The sequence below is a fragment of the Furipterus horrens genome, unplaced genomic scaffold (genome assembly GCF_987537825.1).
Source record: "Furipterus horrens unplaced genomic scaffold, mFurHor1.1.pri manual_scaffold_11, whole genome shotgun sequence".
Taxonomy (NCBI): Eukaryota; Metazoa; Chordata; class Mammalia; order Chiroptera; family Furipteridae; genus Furipterus; species Furipterus horrens.
Genome location: NW_028327181.1, coordinates 95374381 through 95395362, shown reverse-complemented (window position 1 = coordinate 95395362; position 20982 = coordinate 95374381). Strand labels below are relative to the sequence as shown.

At 55.0% G+C, this 20982-nt stretch overlaps 1 long non-coding RNA gene across 1 annotated transcript in view; it reads left to right on the top strand.

Moving 5' to 3' along the window:
• Window positions 1-4850: 4850 nt before the first annotated feature.
• Window positions 4851-20982, top strand: part of LOC149998880 (uncharacterized) — a 135728-nt gene continuing 119596 nt past the window's right edge. Inside the window, exon 1 of the long non-coding RNA XR_016514053.1 lies at window positions 4851-5336. This is a non-coding gene — a long non-coding RNA (uncharacterized LOC149998880). The remainder of the gene's footprint in view (window positions 5337-20982) is intronic.

The window sequence follows — 20982 nt, the reverse complement described above, 5'->3', positions numbered from 1 at the left end:
TGGTAATAATACTGGGCATTACTGGGTATCAGGGTAATACTGGCCTCGTAGGATGAGTTGGGAAGTGATCTGTTCTCTCTTATTTGGGGAAGAATTTGTGTACGATTAGTGTCAATTCTTTAACTGTTTGATAACTTTCATCCATGAAGCCATCTGGTCCCATGGTTTTCTTTGTGTAAGGTTTTTATTACTTTTATTTTTTATTACTACTTCAATCTCTTTTCCTGTTGTCAGTCTCCTTGGAGATTCTATTTCTCAGATAATTTTTGAAAATAGGTAGGTTAAAGGTCAATTTGCCAAGTAAAATAAAGAGTTGTTCTTTTCACTTGAAATTAGCGCTGTGGCCGTGTTGAGTTTCCAGTGTGGCTTTGAGGGGCGAGTCCATGGAACGCGACCACCCCCCGCTCCTCCGGGCCTCTGCCGCCTTGCAGTTGGGATTTCTGCAGTGGAGACCCATCCCTTCAGCGGGGCTGAGGCCTGGCCTGCTGAGAGGCAGGGGAGGTCAAGGGCAAACCCACAGGTTACACAGTCAGAATAGCAAGTTCAAAGACCGTTCAGGCACCTACATGCCGCACGACCTCCGTCAAGCTCTTCGGCGTCTCTAAGTCAGTGGTCTCACCTGTAAGGGAGGTGGGTGATAACGAGCCCTACCTCACAGGCTTGGGGGACAGGCTTGGGTATGCACATGGGCCTTGCTAAGTCACCTTTCTGCCCCTCTGTCCCCACTCCCTTCCTGCCCTCCCATCACTTCAGTGAGGGCGAAGGGGGAGTCTGCACTTTGGGTGTAGGAGGAGGTAAGTGAGGAGGCTGATTTCAGAACATCCAGCAAACAAAGCCTCCGCGTTCCAAGGAAGCACCCCCGTACCTCCTCCTTACTGGGGGCCGGGGTAGGAGGCGTGGGGTGAGGCTGAGGCATTCCACCCATCTGACCTGCTCCCCAGAATGGAAGAAATGACCCAAGGGAGCAGGGAGGCCTTCTCAGGTGAATGCCTTTGTCCACCTGGACCTATGTTTTTGAGAATATTTGCATTACAAAGCTTCTTGCAAAACCAGGGAGGGCATCCTGTTAGCCTTGGGGAGCTCTGTGCAAATCCCAAGCTCTAGTCCCCGCCTCTCCCTATACACACCCAGCCCCCTCCCCGCCCCCCCTGGCCCTTAGGTAATGCCAAATGGAAGGATGGCTGAGATGGCATGTTCATTCAGCCACTCCCTCCCTTCATTGGTTGAGGGTTGGTTGTCCTTGGAGGGTTAACCCCCTGGCACTTCCGAGATGCTCCCAGAAAGAACTGAACAAGCCCCAGGGGTATAAGAGGCAGAAAAAAACAGGAGCCGGAGCAAGCTGGGAAAGGAAGCAGGCGCTTGCTGGAATGGCCCACCGGGCTGCAGGGAACTTGGCAGCGAGGGAACCCTGGGTGAGCCTTCCGCGGTGTCTGTGTGAAGATGCTTGTTCTTGAGCGGCCCGAGGTTGGGGTGACGTGGGGACACCCAGCAGGTAGGCAGGAGACAGACCTGGAGTCCAGCCTGCTTCACGGGGGGCAGGGCTGGGTGTGAGCGTGGACAGGTGTCAACGGAGGGAGATGAGTGGGCAGCTCAGCAATAGAGCCTGGGATGCATCCCAGGTCTAAGGGCGCAGGGACCGAGGCGCAGTCGGCCAGCAGGGCGGGGACCTGGCTGCGTGAGAGAAAGCAGCTGCAGAGACACGAAAGGAAGAGAGCCTGCCCAAGCTCACCAGAGGCCGCGGAGGCCGCGTGGGCTTGGCACGGGCAGCAGGGTGGAAGTGGGAAGAAGGCAGCCAGGCGCGAGCGGGGCGTGGGCACGGTGCTCTGACCCCATTCTCTCGTCTGTGAGACAGCAGTGGTCTCATCTCCTATCTTTTAGGGTCGCTACACGCTTGGCACAGAGCCCAACAATTAGTAAGTGCCCAATGACACTTTTTTATTCGTTTTAACTGAAAATTGAGCCTGTTTGGAGAGGAAGATGATTCTCTTGTTCTGTGAAGAAGGGAGAGAGATGAGGAGCCCTCCTACTTGGAATGTGCCGGAAACCTGATGGCCTGGCTGACCCTTTCTGAAACTTCTCGGTGGTTCTGGAGCACTCACTTTCGTTAAGTGACAGCATTACTTTTGCTGAAATCTGTCTGGGTTTGCCTGTCTTTTAGTTATTTTTTTAAAGAATTTTTTTATCCTCACCTGAGAACATTTTTTTTTTTTCATTGCCTTATGGGAGAGAGGAAGAGAGAGTAGGAAATTTTGATGCAAGAGAGAGAGACGCATCGATTGGCTGTCTCTCATGTGTGCCTGGACCAGGCGTTACATGTTCCCAGGTGGGGGAACAAGCCACAATCTAGGCACGTGCTCTGACTGGGAGCCGAACCTGCAGCCTTTCAGTTCCCGCTCCAATCAACGGAGCCACCTGGCCGGGGCTGTCTCTTCGTTATTTTAGTCTCTGCACCAAGCACAGGAACCCCGGCAACCTGGGTTTTATTATTAGAGCCCATATGTACTCCTTCTCGCTTCCGGAAGGTGCCCTTCCCTCTGCAGACCTCTCTTTGATGGTTTTGGACGTGGGCACCAAGTTCATCTGCATATTTCCTCCAGTTGGCACGCATATCCTGGGAGCTGAGAGATTCAGCCACGTGCAGCGTCAGGTCAGTTGCATTTCCTCCGTGTCAAACTCTTTCTGCGTGTCACCCAGCAGCCCCCTCTTATTCACGATGTCTCTTTCCCTGGTTGCAGTGACCAGCAGTCAACCATGGTCTGAAAATATTAAACGGAAATTTCCAGAAATAAACAACTCATCAGTGTTCAGTTGCTGGCCGTTCTGAGTAGCGTGATAAAATCTCGCTCCATCCCGCTCTGTCCCTCCCAGGATGTGAATCGTCCCTTTTGTCCAGTGTCCCCACACTGTAGGCACTCCCTGCCCGTTAGTCACTTAGTAGCCGTCTGGGTGATCAGATCGACTGTCCCAGTATCACCGTGCTTGTGTTAAGGTCACCCTTGTTTTACTTAATGATGGCCCCAAAGCCATTCACATAATTGTTATTACAGGATGTTATTGCAATTGTTCTATTTCATCATTAGTTGTTGTTAATCTCTTACTGTGCCTAATTTATAAATTAAACTTTAGCATAGATATATGTGGATAGGAAAAAACACAGTCTATGGATAGGGTTTTGTACCATCTGTGGTTTCAGGCATCCACTGGGGGTCTTGGATGTATCCCCCATGGATTCGGGAGGGGGGGCTAATATATCTCCCTAGAACTTCTAGATTTGAGAAAGTTCTCCAAAACATATTGCTAATCGTCGGCAGCCGTCCGTCTCGAGAGACGATGGTGTAGCTTCTTAAGAGTCTATCTGCACCGCCGAGAATGGCTGTGCAGTCCGACTCGGGAGTGACACGGTGTCTGTCTCCTCCCGTGTTAAATCGACATCTTGCGATGACGCTGGAGTTTCCTCTCCAGTGAAGCTGAAGCTACAGAGCCTGGGCAGGGTGATATGGAGGGTCTGCTGTTGCCCATGCAGCAGACCCCCCCTCTCTTCGCAGCTGAAGGGTCCAAGGGAAAGACGGAGTCAATACAGCTTGGCTTCAGGTGCGCCGCAGAATGACACGTTTGTTCAAAGCAAGCATTCTGTCCAGAAGGTTTTGATCTGATTACAGGTAGGATTATGTATGTACTTAATGCCCACTTGCAATATTAAAATTAAAAAACAATGTGCAACAGAGGATGCAGACTCTGTTGCTGGGGGGCAGCGTGAGACAGTATTTTGAAACAAGCTCCTGGTCCTATGGGTCCACAGCTCTTTCAGTGGAACTTCCTTCAGTGATGGGACGTCCTGTGTCTGCACTGCCCAGACATCAGCCACTAGACCCCTGTGGTACTGAGCACCGAAAATGCGACTAGTGCAACTTGAATTTTAAAGTTTATTCGCTTTTAATGCAATTTAAATAACCACATGTGGACTCCTGGCTAGTGTATGAGACACTGCAGTTCTCAGCAGTAAACTTTTCAAGGGCTGGGACTATGTCTTCTTGATCTGTGTATCTTCTTCAGGATAACAACAGTAATACTTAGAAGAATAATAATAATTCTGTACGTTACCCTTAAATTGTGATTTAGGGACTCTTTTCAAGGCCAGTATGTTCGGGAAGCCCCCTGGTGGTCCTGTTACTGTCTAGGTCTAGCTGGTGTTTACTGAGTGCTTGCTCTGTGCCAGGCACTGCCCCACCCGTTTCCCAGGGGTTAACTCGTGTGCGCCCATTCCACAGCTGATGCCGCTGGGACACAGCCCTCTCAGTCCCCTGCCTAAGTCACTACACTAGAAAGTAACCGAGCTGGGCTTCGAGGCCAGGATCCAGTCTGGCTCACATTTAACCTGATGCACCTACTGTTACCGAGGTTTTCCCATTTTAACCTAGCTGGGTTTCTCCAACTCCCGTACTAGAAGGTTTGTCATCCTGGAAGACATTTAGGGGCCTGGTGCCACGCACCTGACGCACAAAGACAAGACTAGACCTAACGCAGCTGACAACGAGGCCGGAATCCCAGCCTTATCTACGAACGAAGGGCACAAGGGACGTCAGCTGTTGCGCGTGGACCCCAACCATTCCTACAGCTGTCCTGCATTTGCTGCGTCTAGGAAGACAGAACTACAACTCCCAGGAAGCAGCTCGGCCTCCCACCGCCCCTCCCCGATCTCCTCTACGCCCCGCCCCACTCGCCCCGCCTCGGAACCGGCTTATATATAAGGGCCGAATGGCCAGGCCCCAGGCAGAGCGCGGAGGCGGTGCGGGCACGCCGGGTGCCAGTGGAGCCGGCTGGACGCCGCTCCACAGCCCCCCACTCCCCGGACCTCCAGTGCCCCGCAGGCGCCCACCCTACAGTCCCTGGGCCTCGAAGACCCGCTAACCCGAGGCGGAAAGCGGCTTTGCCCTTGGCTCTTTCCTGGGCTTGGCAGAGGGGTTCCGGCGGGACTCCGGGCTCGAGCTGGCGATGCGCAGCCAAGGAAGGCTGCGTCCGGGCTGGGTGCTCTCCCAGAGCGAGCAGGCGGGACACCCGCGCCGGGGTCCGCCGAGTCGTGCCCCTGCTCCCGGGCCCGGGAAGGCGGCCCCTGGGAACCCCAGCCGGTGAACTCCCCGCGATCTCCGCGGGTCCCGAGCGCAGCGGCCGGCTGCCAGCGCTTGGATCCTGGATGGGAAGTGGGTAATGGGGTGGGGTGCTCCGGACCCCTAATGTGGATTACTTGGTGCGTATCGGCCGGGCTCAGAAGACTCACGACCTCGGCTCCATCCGTGGATTGATTCATTCTACCTAGCAGTCGAGTCGCCTACCTGGAGGTGAGTTTTCCTGCAATTCGGCGGAGGGGTTTGATTCGACTTCCCGCGCCCACCACTCCGCGTCGCGTTCTGAAGGTCTCGAGGGTCTGGGTTGAAGTTTTTCTTATAACTGACAGCTTCTCGGCGGACATTGTAGCCATCCCTCTGTCTCCAGACGGAGCTAGTCGCCCGGGTCGCGGCGGGCAGCGCCCATGCCGGGTGTTCTCGATCATCTCCCGGTGGCCCCCAGCGCCGCCAAGCCGCTGGCGGCCCCGCGGGACCGAGCCCAGTCTGGGGAACGCCCCGCGTCCGAGGCGCACGGCGCGGTCCTTGAACTTACCTTTTCGCCGGCTTGCCCTCCGGGGCCCGTTACTTAGGGAGCGGAGCCGCTTCGGTAACTCCTGGCGTCTGGCCACTGGCGACTCAGAATGCGACGGGAACGCAGCGCTTGGGGCAAGCAGCCCGGCAGAGCCCCTCTCGCGGCTGGGCACGGAGGACAGATGTGTTTCTGGATGTCCCTGGTCAGCTTTACTGCAAGGACTGGGTCACCGGTCGGGCGGGCGCTGGGATGGTGTGGGCATGTCTTGAATGGGTGGAAGGTGACAGGAATTCGGTTCCCTGTGCACCCCCCTCGCCGCCGTCCCCGTCCCCCCACCCCCACCCTCCGCCCGACCTGTTAATGGAAGAGGTTTCCTGGCCAACTGCTCCGGTGTCCGTGGACCCTGCTTTCCTCGTCCTTTTGTGTCTGTGCTGTTAGGGGCAACGCGGCGCCTGTCACGGAGTAGGCGCAGAATAGATGGATATTCGTTAAATGAATGACAGAACCAGTGCGCCGTGATGTGCCGATCAGCCAGGGTCCTCGCTTTCCTTCTCCTCCCTCTTTGGCGCTTGTCCTCAACCCCTGCAGATGTTTTCTTGGAGATGATTTCCCAGCTGTGGGATTCCCTCCCCTCCCCCAACCCCGCTGGCAGAGCCCCTCCTGCATAGAAAACTTCTGGAAGCTGTTGGGTCTCCCTGATGTTTGCCTGGGGTGGTGTTGCCCCGATGAGCACCTGCTTGGGGGAGAAGGAGGGCCAGGCACCGTAGGATGAGAAAGGGGGGTACATGTTGGTACCGTTCTGGCTCCCAGGAGCTGTGCCTGTGGCCACACCAGGACCCCGGAACTGCCCAGCTGGGGCAGCCTTTCTTGTTGCGCCCCTGCCCTCCCCAGGCCAGACCCTGGGACGGGGGCTTTTGAAACTGTCCTGCGGATGGCCCGCTGCTGCACTTGTGCACCCCATCTGATTTTCACCGTCATTTGCGCTCTTTTATAGAATACTACAAAAAAAAAAAAAAGGGCAAAAAGCAGGAAAAACCACCCAGTTTGCACCGTAATGCTGGCATTTGCACATATTTCTTCCCCGCTGAAACCCTGCAATATATACAACATTGTTTCCTGCTCCCCCCCACCCTTCATTTTATTTGGACAGTTCCCCATGTGATGACTGGGTTCCACCCCAGGCATTGAATCATAATTTGCTTGACAATTCCCCATTGTTGGACACTAAGGTGTTTCCAGATTTCTACCCTTGCTGCATCGGTGAACATCTTTTGTACATAAGGATTTGTCCACAAGTTGGGATGATTTCTTTTGGAAAATTCCTAGAAATCCCTGTCTTTGCTTGAAGTCACAGTCCTGTCTAAAGTCAAAGGAATGTCCCTCTTGGTGGACTTTTCTGAGGTGGACTTCCCTGAAGGGAGTACCCCATATCCAGCAGGTAACCCACGTCTGGGAGCCAGAATACTCTGGCTTTTTTTGTTTTGTTTTTCCTGCAGCACAGAACCGATCGGTGTTGGTATGAGACTGGTAAAATCTGCCTTCCGGACTGTGATGGAAATTATGTTAGTGATAATATGGGTTCAAATTTACTAGGCAGCTGGATTAAACATACTGTCATTTTATTTAAAAATCTACTTTCGATTTTGATATAAATCTAGCTTCCCAGGAAAGTTGCAGTAATCGGGCATGAACTCCCCCTCCACCCTTTCTTTCCCCAGCTTCCTTCAGTGTTAGCATATTGCTCAACCCCAGGGGCCAACGCCGGTGACCAGTCCGTCTCCAGTGGCCCCACCGGTGTTCTTGCTGTGGTTCAGGACCCTGCATTGCACAAAATGCTGTCTTGTAAAAAGGGGGAGTTGGGAGGGGTTCAGCAGATCACCTTTTTTATTTTATTTTATTTTTTTTACCTTTTTATTGAAATATGATGGACAGAAAAAGCTGTGCATATTTAATATTTACAACTTGACTTTCATAATACGTACACACTGTGAAACCCCGCAATCTGTGCCATAAACATATTCGTTGCCTCCACAAGTTTCCTCCCGCCCACTTTATTATTATTTGTGTGTGTGTGTGATAAGGACACTTAGTAAGAGAGCTGCCCTCTTAGCAAATGTTGACGTATACCACACAGTATTGTTAACTGTAGGCGCCGCGCTGCACAGGGGAGTCCAGGGTTTGGTCTGGAGAAGGTTTGCAATTGCGAAGTCCCCTCCTTCCTCTTCCCCAGGTAAACTCACCCCTCCTCCTATTTCTGACCAGCGCTAGGTGAGGCCCTCCAGCGCCCAGAGCGGGGAGGAGCAGAGCCCTGACCATGAGTGGGATAAGCTCCTCTATGTACCCCCTCTCCTTCCTTCTCCCCAAACCTCCTCTGGGAATGAGTCGTTGAGTAAAAACCGGGCTGTGACCTGATCTGTCCCGACATGTCTTCTGCGGGGTAGGTGGGTGGTGCCATCTGGGGGTGCGTGAGAGCAGCGAGCCGCCAGGCCCTGGGTCTGCCGTGGACACGTCTTGCGTGCCAGGCCTGTGCAGGTGACTCACGCTGCTGAGCAGCAGGTGTGGCGGGCGCTCTGTGTACAGGCCCAGCCAGGAGCATTTCCTGGTTACCTGGGCAGATTTAAAGGGACACGGGTTTCTGCTCTCGCCTCAGAATGGATTTCAGGTATTGTCTAGCCATCCTGGGCCAGGAAGGGATCCCCCTTCTCTTTGGAGGACTTATTTCACCAGACAGGGGTGAGGAGAGCCAGCCTGAGGGGTGCGGTGCCGGGAAGCTGCTGATGGGGATGACGTCTGGCCTGGCCCAGTGTCTTTGCTTGAGAGCTTTTGAGAAATCGGGGGAACCCGGGACAGGAACCCTTTTCCTCGCCTCCACCCTGAGACCCCATTAGTCCAACCTTCCCCTAAACACACACGTGGACGGGGGCTGTCTGCCTGCAGCGTCTCCGTCTGCGTCAGCTCGGCGTGGCTGCCCACATCAGGCAGGTGATGTTTGTTTGGGATAAGGCACTATGGAGCTTACTTCAATCTCAACAAAACAGACTTCTGTTGTCTGGATAGAGTTTCTCTGTTACCGTTCGGGTATGGTCGCCTGGGCTTGATTTTTCTTTTCCTCTTTGAAATGCTCCCAGCCTTCCCATTGCAGCTTGTCCTCTGAAGGCTGGTGCCCCTCGCGCTCTCTCCCGGTCCCCCGCTCCCCGCCCTGCTCCCGCACTGGTACAGACGGCTTCTGTAGCCAGCCAGCCACCCTGCGGATCATAACAGGAAGTCTCGGTGGGAGAGGGGCTGGGGATGTTGTGACTGAAGGGTTCTGGAACAGCCTGCTGTCTGCGTCTGCCTTGTCCCTCCCTGGGCCCAGGTCAGATGCTCCCCCTGGCCCCTGGCCTTCACGTTGCCGTTTGCATAAGAATGAACTGGTGGCAGAACTTGGCAAAAATTGGGATTCTTAGCAGCCAACCCTGCCCACCCCCCAATTTTAGGGGTTCTGTTTTGGTGTGTGTGGGGTTGGGGTGTGCTCAGAGATCTGCATTTTTAACAAGCTCCCCAGGCCACTCCAATACAGATGGACGCTTTAAGAAATGGGGAATTGACTGGATTCTTGGCCAGCTAAAGCCCAAATTGAACCTTTTCCTGCTGAAGCTTGCCCAGCTACAAAGCTTCTCTTTTCTCCTCCTTCAGGAAGCCTTCCTGGCTTACCTCCACCTGGTCTGGGTCCCCACATGTACTTCTTTGGTTTGTTGGTGCAGGTTTTGACATAGAAGTCTTGACATCAGGTGCCCTTTGTACTTGGTTAAGGCAGAGATGACTGCATTTGGCCAAAAGAGAAAGGAACTGCATTTCTGGACTTGAGGAATAAATTATATCTGCACTCTCTCCCCTTGGGGATGGGGGTTGTGAGCTCCCTGGGAGCTTGAAAAGTGCTTTTTTTAAAAAAAAAATAATTTATTTATTTGTTTGTTTATTTATTTGTTTTTAGAGAGAGGGGAAAGGAGAAAGAGAGGGAGAGAAACATCACTGTGCGGTTGCCTCTCACTCGTGCCCCCAACTGGGGACCTGATGTGCAACCTAGTCATGTGCCCTGACTGGGAATCGAACCAGCGACACTTGGCTCGCAGGCCGACCCTCAATCCACTGAGCCACAGCAGCCAGGGCAAAAAGTGCTTTTTAATAGCTTGCTTCCTGGTACATATTTTTGGGTGCCCATCGGGACACTGTTACTGCTGGCTCATGCCATCCTTGGCCACGCCCATTGTCACCATGGGGCTGGTTCGGGTCCTCCGCACCAAGTTATCACCTGCTTCTTCACATGACAATGGCACCTGGCTCACCATACATGAGGACAAGAATGGTCCTGGATGAGTTCCTCCCTTTGCTCTGTGCCTTTGGCTAAAGATGCTCTGTCCAAACGCGTGTGGGTTCCCTGGCTTCACAGACTAGATCTGTGCCCAGAAAAATGTCTGTACCAAACCAATCTGGGCTGATCGCGTGCTGCACGGAAGGCCTGGAGGAAGCGTGCAGCCTGGAGGAATGCTGCAGTGGCGAGTTTCTGTCAAAGAATTACTGTCGTGATGTGAATCATCCCGCCCTCCCGTAGTTGGTCTGCTGGTACAGGCTTCTACATAGCAGTCTTGAGACCAGGGGCCTTTTGTAGTTGGTTCAGATGGAAGTGGCTACATTTGGGTGAATGGGAAAGGGGCAGCGGCTCTGGGTCTCCAGAAAGAAAATAGACCTTCAGTCTCCCGCCTGGGGTCTGTGAGGCTCGCGGAGGTTTGGAAATGGCCCTCAGAGGGCCTGATTTTAATGGTTTCAGACCCCTTCCCTTTGCTGGGAACATGGGCCCTTGACCTCATTTTGCTGTAGCGATTTCCTTCCCTTCCCTTTCTTTTCATTGCACATCCTGCCTGCCCAGCGGTCCCTTCATGTAGTCACGAGGGGTCTCAGCCCTGCTTTTGAGTCTTCAGTGACACAGTCCCTCTCTCCTGCTATAGACGCCTTTCCCATCATTTGCCTTAGACTTCCTCTCCCGCTACTTCTACAGATCTCGAGTGTCTGCTGGACGCGTCTCCAGACGCTGGCGACGTCGCTTCAGTTGTCTGGCACGTGGGCTCCGGTGTTCTTCGGGCCGGTGGGAAGCAGACCTGACTTAGCAGTCGGTCCTTGTGGGAGGGGCTCCACCGAGCTTTAGGCCCGGAAGGAAGGTGCCTGAGAGGCTGGCCTTTGACATTCTTCAGCATGTGTGTGAAGCCCTCAGGAGCTCTGAGTGACGGTTATGGTTCCTGCGTTTGTACCTTCCTCGCTTAATTATTGTAAAAAATGTAACCATTCTTTATGACAGTAAAATGCACATGAAATGAAGTTTACCATCTTAAGTGTGAGTCAATGGCATGATGTCCACGCATGAGGCTGTGTGGCGCTCACAACCATCTATCTCCAGAACTTTTTCATCATCCCAAAGGGAACTCTGTCCCCATTCAACGTCAGTGCCCCTTTCTCTTCCCCCAGCCCCTGGCTACCTCCATTCTATTTCTGGTCCCTGATGAATCGGACCCCTGTGGATGTTCCATCTAAGGGGGAGCATGCAATATTTGCTCTCTGTACCTGACTTAGGTCACTTAGCGTGACGTCCCCAAGGCTTACCCATGTTGTAGCATGTGTTAGACTTTCCTCCCGTTTTAAGGCTGAATAACATTGCATTGTATGGATGGGCCACATTTTGTTTATCTTTATGCACGGAGGGTTACTAGGGTTGCTTCTTCCTTGCGCCTCCCGCGAATTATGCTCCTGCGCACGTGGCGGTTCGGTGTCTGTCGGAGTCCCCGCTTTCGGTCCTTCCGGAAGTGGAATCGCCAGGTCGTACAATAATTGTATGCCCAACTTTTTTGAGGATGAAATCCATTTTGGTCCCCACAGCAGCTGCCCCATTTTCTGTTCCCACCAGCAGCACAGAAGGGCTCTGATTTCTCCACATCCATGGCGACGCTTTAAAAAACACTTTTTTTTTTTTTTGGATAATTGCTACCCCAGTGGGTGTGAAGTGGCACCTAAATAAATTTAAAGGCAGGTTGACCAGGACAGTTAGGTGTTGTGTGTGTGTCTGTGTGTGTGTGTGTGTGTGACTCCAGGGGCTTGTGGGGTCTCCTTTTGCCTTCGAGGAGGAGTCTTCTCCGAGCTCACTGCCCAGGGACCGAAGGAGCCGCAGAGCGTACCTGTGGGGCCTCAGCGCCCAGTCTGCTGCGTCTGTGCTTTCTACATCGATAGGTTTGCTGTTCTAGCATGTTCTGTAGTCCCCACTCTTTGCGCTGGAGTTTTTCAAGTGCTTTGGTGCTCACATCCCATCTATCACCCCCAGTCTGGTGAAACAGTCAGGTGTCACCCCCATTTTCCGGAAGAGGACATTAAGGCCCAGGTGAGTGACGTGGCGCAGGTAGGTGCTGATCCCCCTCCTCCTAACGTAGGGCACTCTGGAACGCGAACACTGTCAGTGCTGGTGTAGAGGCGGCAGGGACACGGAGCTTGGAGTCACGATTCGAGAGAACTCCAGCGGGCATCCTCTCCGCCTCCTTGTTCTGCGTGGTCAGGTTTCATGTATGAAGTTTGTTGAGTGGGGGTTGTTTGGAAAAACATTCAAGACATTGTTTTTCCATAGAACTCCTCTTCTGTACAGTCGAGTGGCTTAAGACACGCCTTTTCGAGCTCAGTGGTGAGATGTCAGGTCTCTGGGCTGCTCCGATGGGGAGCCACGGCCAGGAGCTCCGTGAAGACGCTCAGCTCTTTTTAGGGGTTTTCTTCCCGAAGCTGTGTGTGGGCCCTGAAAGCCCAGCCTGCCCCAGTTCGTCATCGGACGTCCCCAGTGTGTTTCTGGCCTCCAAGGTAAGGTTAGGTGTCGGCAGTGGGTGGTTTAATCGGCCCAGGGACCGGTTGTGTCTGCTCCCCAGCTTTGCGCCTTTTGCCTCTTGGGGCCTCTGCACCCTTCCCCACACTGGAGCGGATAGTGACCTTGTGCCCCCGGAGCCCCCAAATGTGCCTCTTTTTTTATTTTTTTTATCATTGTGGTATCATTTTTTATTTTTTAAAATGAAGCAGCAAGAGACGAGCCTGTGGCTGAGGTGACAGAATGGATGTCCCAAGTCTGGTGGCTTTCTTCTCTCTGGGAGGAGAGGGGAAGAGAGAGGGTGCCTGCCGTGACCTTTTCCATGACCTCCACCCATGACTTCACACCAGACTTGTGTCGTGGCCCCAGGGTCACACTGATGGCAGTTTCTGTGAATCTAAGGGAATCTGTGGCCACTGGCAAGCCAGTTGGGAAATGTAGATGTTTGGGCTTTTAATTAAATTTCTTCCGTGGAAACTAGGAATGTGGTTAACCAGGGAGCTGAGATGGGCCTGGTTTCTCATTCCGCCCTGACCGCCGGGCTCTTCCGCCTTTCCTGGAACTGCCTCCCTCACCCCGTCCCGCTGCCCTCTCTGTCCCTTTCTCTCCCTTCACCTCCCTCTTTCTATCTGCACCTGCCGCGTTCTCCCTTCCTGCAACCCTTTCTCTCTCCCTTGTCACCGGGGCATACGTCTGCAGGGCGCCATGTTGGGGAAGGTGGCTGTGTGGTGGCATTCACGATTCACCCACCAAACTGGCCATTTGATGTCGCCTGTCCCTTAAAGTATTCCTCAGCCTTATTCCTTCTACATCTCTGTGTCAGCGTTCAAGAGAAACAATGTGCCACAGCAGCACTGCTTTATTGGGAAGAAGAGAGAAGCCAGCCTTTCGCTGGCGTGGGCAGGCTCTTCCAGTGTCTCTATTTTCCTTCATCGCTGCAGGGCCCGGCAGTGGCTGTTATTATTTCTCACGTCCGAGGCCTAGAGACTTTGAGGAATATCCTTGAAGCCCCAAAGCTTTGAAAGATGGAACAATGGTTTGAACTCAGGTCTTGGCTCGCGCTTGACACTGGGGTCCCATCCTAGCCTTGCCGCCACTGCCTGTGTGTCTATGTACAAGTTGCTGGGCCTCTCTGGGCTCAATTCCTCATCCATGAAGGAAGGGCATTTTTAGGTTGGTGGCGTTCAGTGGCAAGTGACAGAGAAACCAGTTCTAACCGGCTTAAATGATTGGGGTTTTGGTTGCTCATGTAACTGAAGTTGAGGTGGTGTCCTTCTGGGTGACCTCTTGGCTCTCTGCTTTCCTCCAGTCCTTTGCATCTTAGGTCGACTTCCCTGGTAGGCGCGAGAGAGCAGAAGCATTTCCAGGTGTCCCTGCTTCTACAGACCCAGAGCAAGAGAACGGCTTCGTGTCCGCTGTCCGGGGGCCGACCCTGGACCCAGCCGTGTGTCCGGCAGGTGGACATGTTGACGGCTGTCCGGTGGCGCATGCCTTACCCCTGGGTCTATGGGGCCAGCCCCCCTCCCCAGAACCACTGGGATTCTGCAAAGGGAAGTTGAGGCCCTCAGGAAGCTGGGGTGGGTGAAGGGAAAGAACAGCAAACATTGGCTGGGAATGGATTGGGCTGCGGACGATAGACCACGTCCCTGGGTGGGGGCAGGGAGTTAATACTGTTTACCTTTGTCCCTAGGAGCGTGCAGGGGTGTGTGAACCCCCGGTGAATGTTGATAAAAGAATGAACTTTAAAGTGCCTTCCTTCTCTGGATGTCTGAGTCCAGGGTCCACTTCTACTCCTCCAGGGAGCTGGGGACTGGGCTCTTGCCCCTCTAGGTCCAGCCTTGCGGCAGATGGCTCGTGACTGGTTTCCATTCACCTCACCAAAGAGCTGTTCTGGAATAGCAACCTGATGCTCGGGAGGGTGCCTCTCACCTGAGATTTCTTCCAAGTGAAGGAACTACCTTCCCCGATCCTGTGCGTTTCTGGACTGGTGGTGTTGCCCCGGGCCCGCCTGTGGTCCATTCCTGGTGTGAGCCCGCTGGTGCGGGCAGGGGTGGCGGCCAACGGATTTGTGCAGACTCCTGGCCGGGCTCCGTGTTCGCAGCCCAGGGAGGGGACTGAGCATGAGTGGGTTTATTTAGGGGGCTCCTTTGTGTCTGCTCGTTCACGTGCCAACCAGCGCTCCAACTTTTGGGGGCTCCTGTTAGAAAGACGGCCTTGACTTCCAGGCTGTTGCGCTCAAGATGGGGGACCCTAGTCTGCCTGCTTTGTCCGCACGTCGCACGGGCAGCTTTGTCTGAGGAGCAGGGAGTCATGCTTATGGGCTGTGCAAGCCCCTCAGGGAAGCCCTGCTGCCTGGCAGGTGTCGCCAGCTGTCCTCGCCTGGCAGTGTGAGGACAAAGCTCACTGTCCTGCTGATGGGTTATTTCTGCTCTGAAGCTTGAGTCTGAAGGGTCTTTGCAGGGCGGGTGGCGAAGTGGGAGGGGGTGATTACCATGCATTAAACAGGGACATCCTAGGAAGCATGCTAGCGATGTATTTGGTATTTCCCTGTTAAACAGATGAGCAAACTCAGGTTCCCAGGGCTTAATTTCTTGTCCGAAGTCACTTTCACCCTGCTGGTCAGCGGCAGGACCAGAACTCGACCTGCCTCCCGGCTGGCACGTGACTGCATCCTCCTAGCTTCGAGCTGCAAGCTTGGATCCCTGCTCCTTAGAATGTGCTGGAAGTCACACGTCAGATGGATTTGATGAGGTCTCTGTAGCTGTGATTCCTCCCTCACGTCTTCCCCCCCAGTAACCTGCTGGCAAATGTAAAGTGGTCTCCTCCCCCCTCTCCTGATGGTGGCGGGGCCTGCATCCTGGTAGGAGAGGAGCCAGCTAGACACTGAGTTCGCTGTCCTTCGCAGGGGACCCAGTGAGGCCAATGTGACGATGACTAACACCTAAGTTAGCGGAGCAGTTCGCGTGCTGGGGTGGTCCCTGCCGAGGATCTCTCGCGGGCTGCTTCCCAGGTGCCAGCCCATCCGCACGTCCCTCACTCCAGATGCAAAAGCTGGGATGGAGCTCTGTGCGGAGGGGCCCACATGGGTCTGTTCGTCTTCATGATCAGCACGCTTTCCCACAGTGTTGTCCTGCATGGGCAACAGCAGACCCTCCATATCACCCTGCCCAGGCTCTGTAGCTTCAGCTTTACTGGAGAGGACACTCCAGCGTCATCGCAAGATGTCGATTCAACACGGGAGGAGACAGATACCGTGTCACTCCCGAGTCGGACTGCACAGCCATTCTCGGCGGTGCAGATAGACTCTTAAGAAGCTACACCATCTTCTCTCGAGACGGACGGCTGCCGACATGTCCTGCCTCTCACTCGGGAGATGCACATGTCCATGGCAGGCCCCAGCGTCCGAGATCCCCCGAAGGATGCGGAGGCTGGAGTGTACAGAGCTGGGCTTCCCCCTCGTTCTCCGTCTCCTGCGATCGTTGGCATTTAAAGTGGCGATTCCGGGGAGGTCCTAGCCTCCTCTCTGGAGCAGGCTTGGAAGGTAGGGGGATCCATGTGTCGGGGGGACAGGAAAGTGGACGGGTCCATTATCGAGGCATTTGATGTAAGTGCTGTGACGAAGGGTCTGACCCTCGGCTTCCAGGAAGGTGCTGCGTGCTCTTGGCCCCTTGAGCCCCCGGCATAGATGAGCCTTCAGAGCAGACCTGCGGCTCAGCCTGCCCTTCGATGTCATCTTGGGAGACTGGAGAGAGCTGTCTGGTGCTGTAACAGTGTCCCCCCAGCATGGGAGAAGGGCCAGGTCAGAAAATCCTCGCCCCATCTGAGTTGCGCTCCCTTCTGCCACCACGGACTCTGTCCTTTGCACAAAGAACCTTTAAATCAACACGATTGGGAGGGTAGAAACCAGAGCCTGTGTGGCCCTGAGATTGGGGGATGGGGAGGGGGAGGGAAGTCGGACTGGGTCTCATTCATTGGACTAAGTCTTGGATTGCTTCTCCCTCTTACTCTCTCTCCCCTTCTGGGCTTAAACTCTGTGTCCACCTTGAAGAAGCGGACCGGCTCCTTGGCTGTCTGCTTGGGCTGTGTGGCATCTCTGCTCAGAAGTGGCTGGACTTAATTGGGCAAGAAAGTTTCCGTGTTCTACCCAAGAGGCCCGACGTGCTTCTGGCTTTGTTCTTGGCAGGGTAAAAGTTGGGCTGTGACCTCTGCTAGCTTAAGCGACATGACATCTTTAAAGGTGGTATGCACCCTGATGTGCAGGGCAAATGTGGTGCGTGCCCAGCCCCAGGAGCCTTCTTTGCCTTGAGTGGGCAGGGAGGAGTGGGGTGTGGGGAGAGGAGGCTGTGAGGTCAGCTCTTCCTTTCCGGGGTCCCTGCCGGGCTCGCCTCCGTGTGCTCTTCCCTGAGACCTGTTAGCTGCGTCTCTCTCCTGCCTTCCTCTCCCAGAGCAGACGCACACGTGGAGGGGACGGAGCCTCCAGTATTGTCCGGCGGTCACCCAGGTTACACTTGAATAAACTCCCCACGGATGCCAAGCTCTGTGTCTGCAACATCTTCACTTTCAGCCAGTCTTCCCTCTCCCCGAGCCGCTGTAATGCTAACCACGGACGAGGTCATAGCACAGTATTAACGAGTCTTATATTGCCGCCATGACTGGTTCACGGGCATGCGTCTTCTTTCTCCAGGAGAGCCAGAGGGGTGCGTCTCTGGCTTCATAGCACCTGGCCTGATGCTGACCGGCCGAGACAATGGGCACAGTGGGTGACGTGGCAGGTTGGAAGCCCACGCTGCTCTGCCATGTGGATGCTGCCTGGCTGGGGAAGCTGGGCCCACGGACTCCGGCCTGATCGTCCCCACACAATCCATTGGCAAAGCAACTCCGTGTCTTTGCTCGGACTGGTCCTGGGCATTGCACCTTTGTGTCCCTGTGCCTTAGAACTGTGGCTCAGCCACACACCCTGGTTTTGGGCCAGTTTTAGTCTCCTCCTCTGCGTGGTGGCTTTGGGTACATCACCCCCCCATCTCGGGGCCTCAGTTTCCTCCTGCGTACCTTAGACGTGGGCTAGGTGACCCCTTGATTAATTTCAGCATGCAGGGCGTCTTCTTGTGCTTCTCTCCTTTCTATAGATGACCGTGAGCAAGGCAGGCAGGGGGTGACACCCGCCTGTTCCCAGAGGTCATGCCGCTCCCAGCTTTCTCTGCAGCCCTGCTCAGCTTCTCGGAGAAATACCCAGTTAAACATCAAGGAAATCAAAACATAAAATGGTCTTGCGGGGCCGTCTTTATAAAACATCATTTGTGAGAGTCTGCAATCTGTTAGGGTGACCTTGTACCAAAATAAACGACCATAAGGGTCTGTTCCCTCCCTGCCCTGTGGCTGAAGAGGGTTTTATTTATTTAGGGGCCTTGGGGTGCTCCTCCTGCCCCTTTTCCAGAATGCAATTTGGATGCAAACTGCCTTCAAAGGGTGGATCTTACAGGGCCGTGGAATCGGGGGCCCTTCAGGTAGGTAGGAATGCGGTTCTTTTTTGCCTGCTGGCGGGTCCACCTCCTGGGGTTGGGCGGCTGAGGAGCAGCTGCCAGCAGAATTGGGCCCTGCGGGGGGCTCCTCTGCTTGCCTTTCACCTGCTCTCCAGGCTGAGACGCCTTGTTTCAACCCGAATGGTTCTGCGGAGCGAGATGTCCTCCCCACGGCCCCTTCTCCTTCCTGCCCTAACCTCCCTCCCCTCCTCTTAGGGGAAAAAAAACGTCCTGCTCCCTGTCAGCATCTGTGTCTTTAAGAATTCCCTCCATTGTAGCCTGGGGACAGAGACCCTTCTGTGAGAGTCCGTTGGAGGCCCGTCCTCCGTGACACCCCGCCCCCCATATTAAAAGACCATCGGAACAAGCTCCCCATTCTCCTCTGGAGAGGGTCCCTCTGTCCCTGGCCAAGCGACTCTTAAGGGCGCGTTTATCCTGGGACACTCAGTTTACAGAGAGGGCTGGAGTGTCAGATAAACTCACTGAGGCCCGCGGCTGGGGAAGGACAAAACCCCTTTATCTCGGCCCTTCGGGGAGAGCAGCAGGCTGGTGCTGCCGAGCGGGGTCTGGGCACACAGGGGGGGTCTGGGCCCAGGCTGGTTTCGAGAGCATTCCGGGCTGTTATCGTATCGTTTCATTTTTAGGGGGACTCTCAGGGTGGACGGTTGACTGTGCCTCAGCCAGACCCCCCTCCCCCGTCTGCTCTCGGTTGTTGGGAGCCTCTTGCGCAGGTTTGCCCTTGGTCTGCAGGGAGAAGTCCCTAGTTTCTTTGTGCTGCCCTTTTGGATCAGGAAAGACTCACCCACTGGGTGGGCCGGGTGCCCCTGTGTGTTTTGGGAGACGTTTGGTCTAGCAGCAAACATCATGGATACATTTGGCTCCCTGGAGTGTGCATGTGTTCATGTGCATGTGCCCCCCATCTGGGCACGTGTGTGTGCCCCATCTGGGCCCCACATGTGGTGGCAGCCATATAATCTGGCGCAGCCTTTGCTATAGGTGGCACAGAGTTTTCCACTCAGTCTTGTAAACCAGGAGTTCCCGTGATTGGCTGTTGCACTGGATTAGTGTTTGTTGAACACCTACTAGGTACTCTGCACTGTGTCACTATCGCGATCCTAACAACACCCTACAGACCTGGAAGGCTAGGCTCAGACAAGGCAAGCGCCTCCCCTAATGCCACCCAGCAGGGGAATGTCTGAGCTCCCAGCCCTGCTGTGTCGGGTGCTCGGGCCTTTGCCTGCTGCAGAGCTGGAGGCTGGGCTGGAGGACCCCGGGCAGCTCGGGGTGGGGGATGCTTTGGGGACCGAGGCCACAGCAGGTCTAAGGACATGGTCAGGCCCTGGCCTTCCACCGCTGGCGTGGTTTCGGACTCGTCCACTACCTTCCTGCGTTTCCCCGGCCCCCCACCACCCTGGCATTGGCTGGGAACCTGCCACTTCGGTGCCGGAGAGTTGAAGCTACGTGATATTAGTCTGTCCCACGTCCCCGTACTTGCGCCCTTGGAGGGCTCAACTCCCACATGGCCTCACTCCGGTGGGGTGATGGCGGAGAGGCCGGAGCCCTTGCGTCCTGGCCAGGGCTACGAGGGAGGGGCCCAGCTGCTTTGGCAAACAAGCTGCACTGGGGGGCCTGTGGCCAGGAAAGACCTGTGCCCACGACCCCTTGGGGAGGAGCCCTGACCCCAGCTCCCAGCCCCAACTCTGGGACTCTCTCCTCTTGCTTCCTTTTCTCAGGGCTGTGCTGGGCCCTGGGGATGGCCCTGTGAGTGTGTGTGAGGGCGTGCGTGGGAGAGAGTGCGTGTGTGTATGTGTGTGTGTGTATGTGTGAGTGTGTGTGAGGGTGTGCGTGAGAGAGAGTGCGTGTGTGTATGTATGTGTGTGTGTGTGAGCAAGTGTGTGTGTGAGTGTATGTGTGTCTTTGAGGGTGTGTGTGAGAGTGATAGTGTGTGTGTAATTAAGTGTGTGCGTATGTGAGTGTGATTGTATTTAAGGGTGTGTGTGAGTGTATGTGTGTGTATGTGAGAGTGTGTAAGTGTAAGTGTGCGTGAGTGTGAGTGCGTGTGACTACGTGTTAGCGAGTGTGTGTGAGTGGCTGTATTTAAGTGTGTGTGTGTGTGAGTGTATTCGAGTGTGTGAGTGTCTACGAGTAAGTGTATTTAAGTGTGAGTACGAGAGTGTGAGTGTATGTGAGACTGTGTGTGTGTGAGTGTGTGTGTGTTTTTAGTCGGAGAGACAGGAGGGCCGGTTCCTGGAATCCCCAGGTCGCCTGAGTGCCATCTCTCTGTGGCCCTGCTCCCCGCCCCGTCCCAGGAGTCAGTGGCCTGGAGGAGCCATGGGAGCTGAAGGGCCCCCCCAAAGGGCGCCTGGCCATCCATGTTCAGGGTGATGTTCTCACGTCCCCGCTGCCAGGGCCCCTGGGGGCTCGCATCCCAAGGGCAGGAGGCTCCTGGCTGCCCCGTGGTCTGGCTGAGTCCCTCTTGTACCAGGGGGGCTGGACTTGAGGTCGTCCCACTGGGACCTGCCTAGACTGTGGACGGGAGGCTGAGGGTCCCCCTGGAAAGTCCAGGAATTGGCGGAGGAGACACGGTGGTGGGAACTGGAATTCCTGGGCCCTCCGGGGGTGCATCCTGCCAGGGGGTGGGGCGGGTCTCAGAAGCACGCGGCACCATGAGCTGGTGCCCGGGGCCGGCTGGGGAAGAGGCAGGAGGGAGGGCGGTTTGGGGGGTTCCGGATGGATCTGGAAGGCGTCAAGTGAGAAATAAGCAGTGCTCCGCCCCGTGGTTGTGTGGACCCACGGACTCCGATGATGGGACGAAGGAGGGGTGGCCAGTGGGGGGACTTGGGAGGAAGGGATGGAGCAAAGGAGAGGCGCCAGCCTTCTGGTTTGGGTAGTAGGGGCTGGGACGGGTGCTGAGGATGAGGGTGTGGAACGGAGTGGGTGCTAGACTTGGAGGAGCAGCAG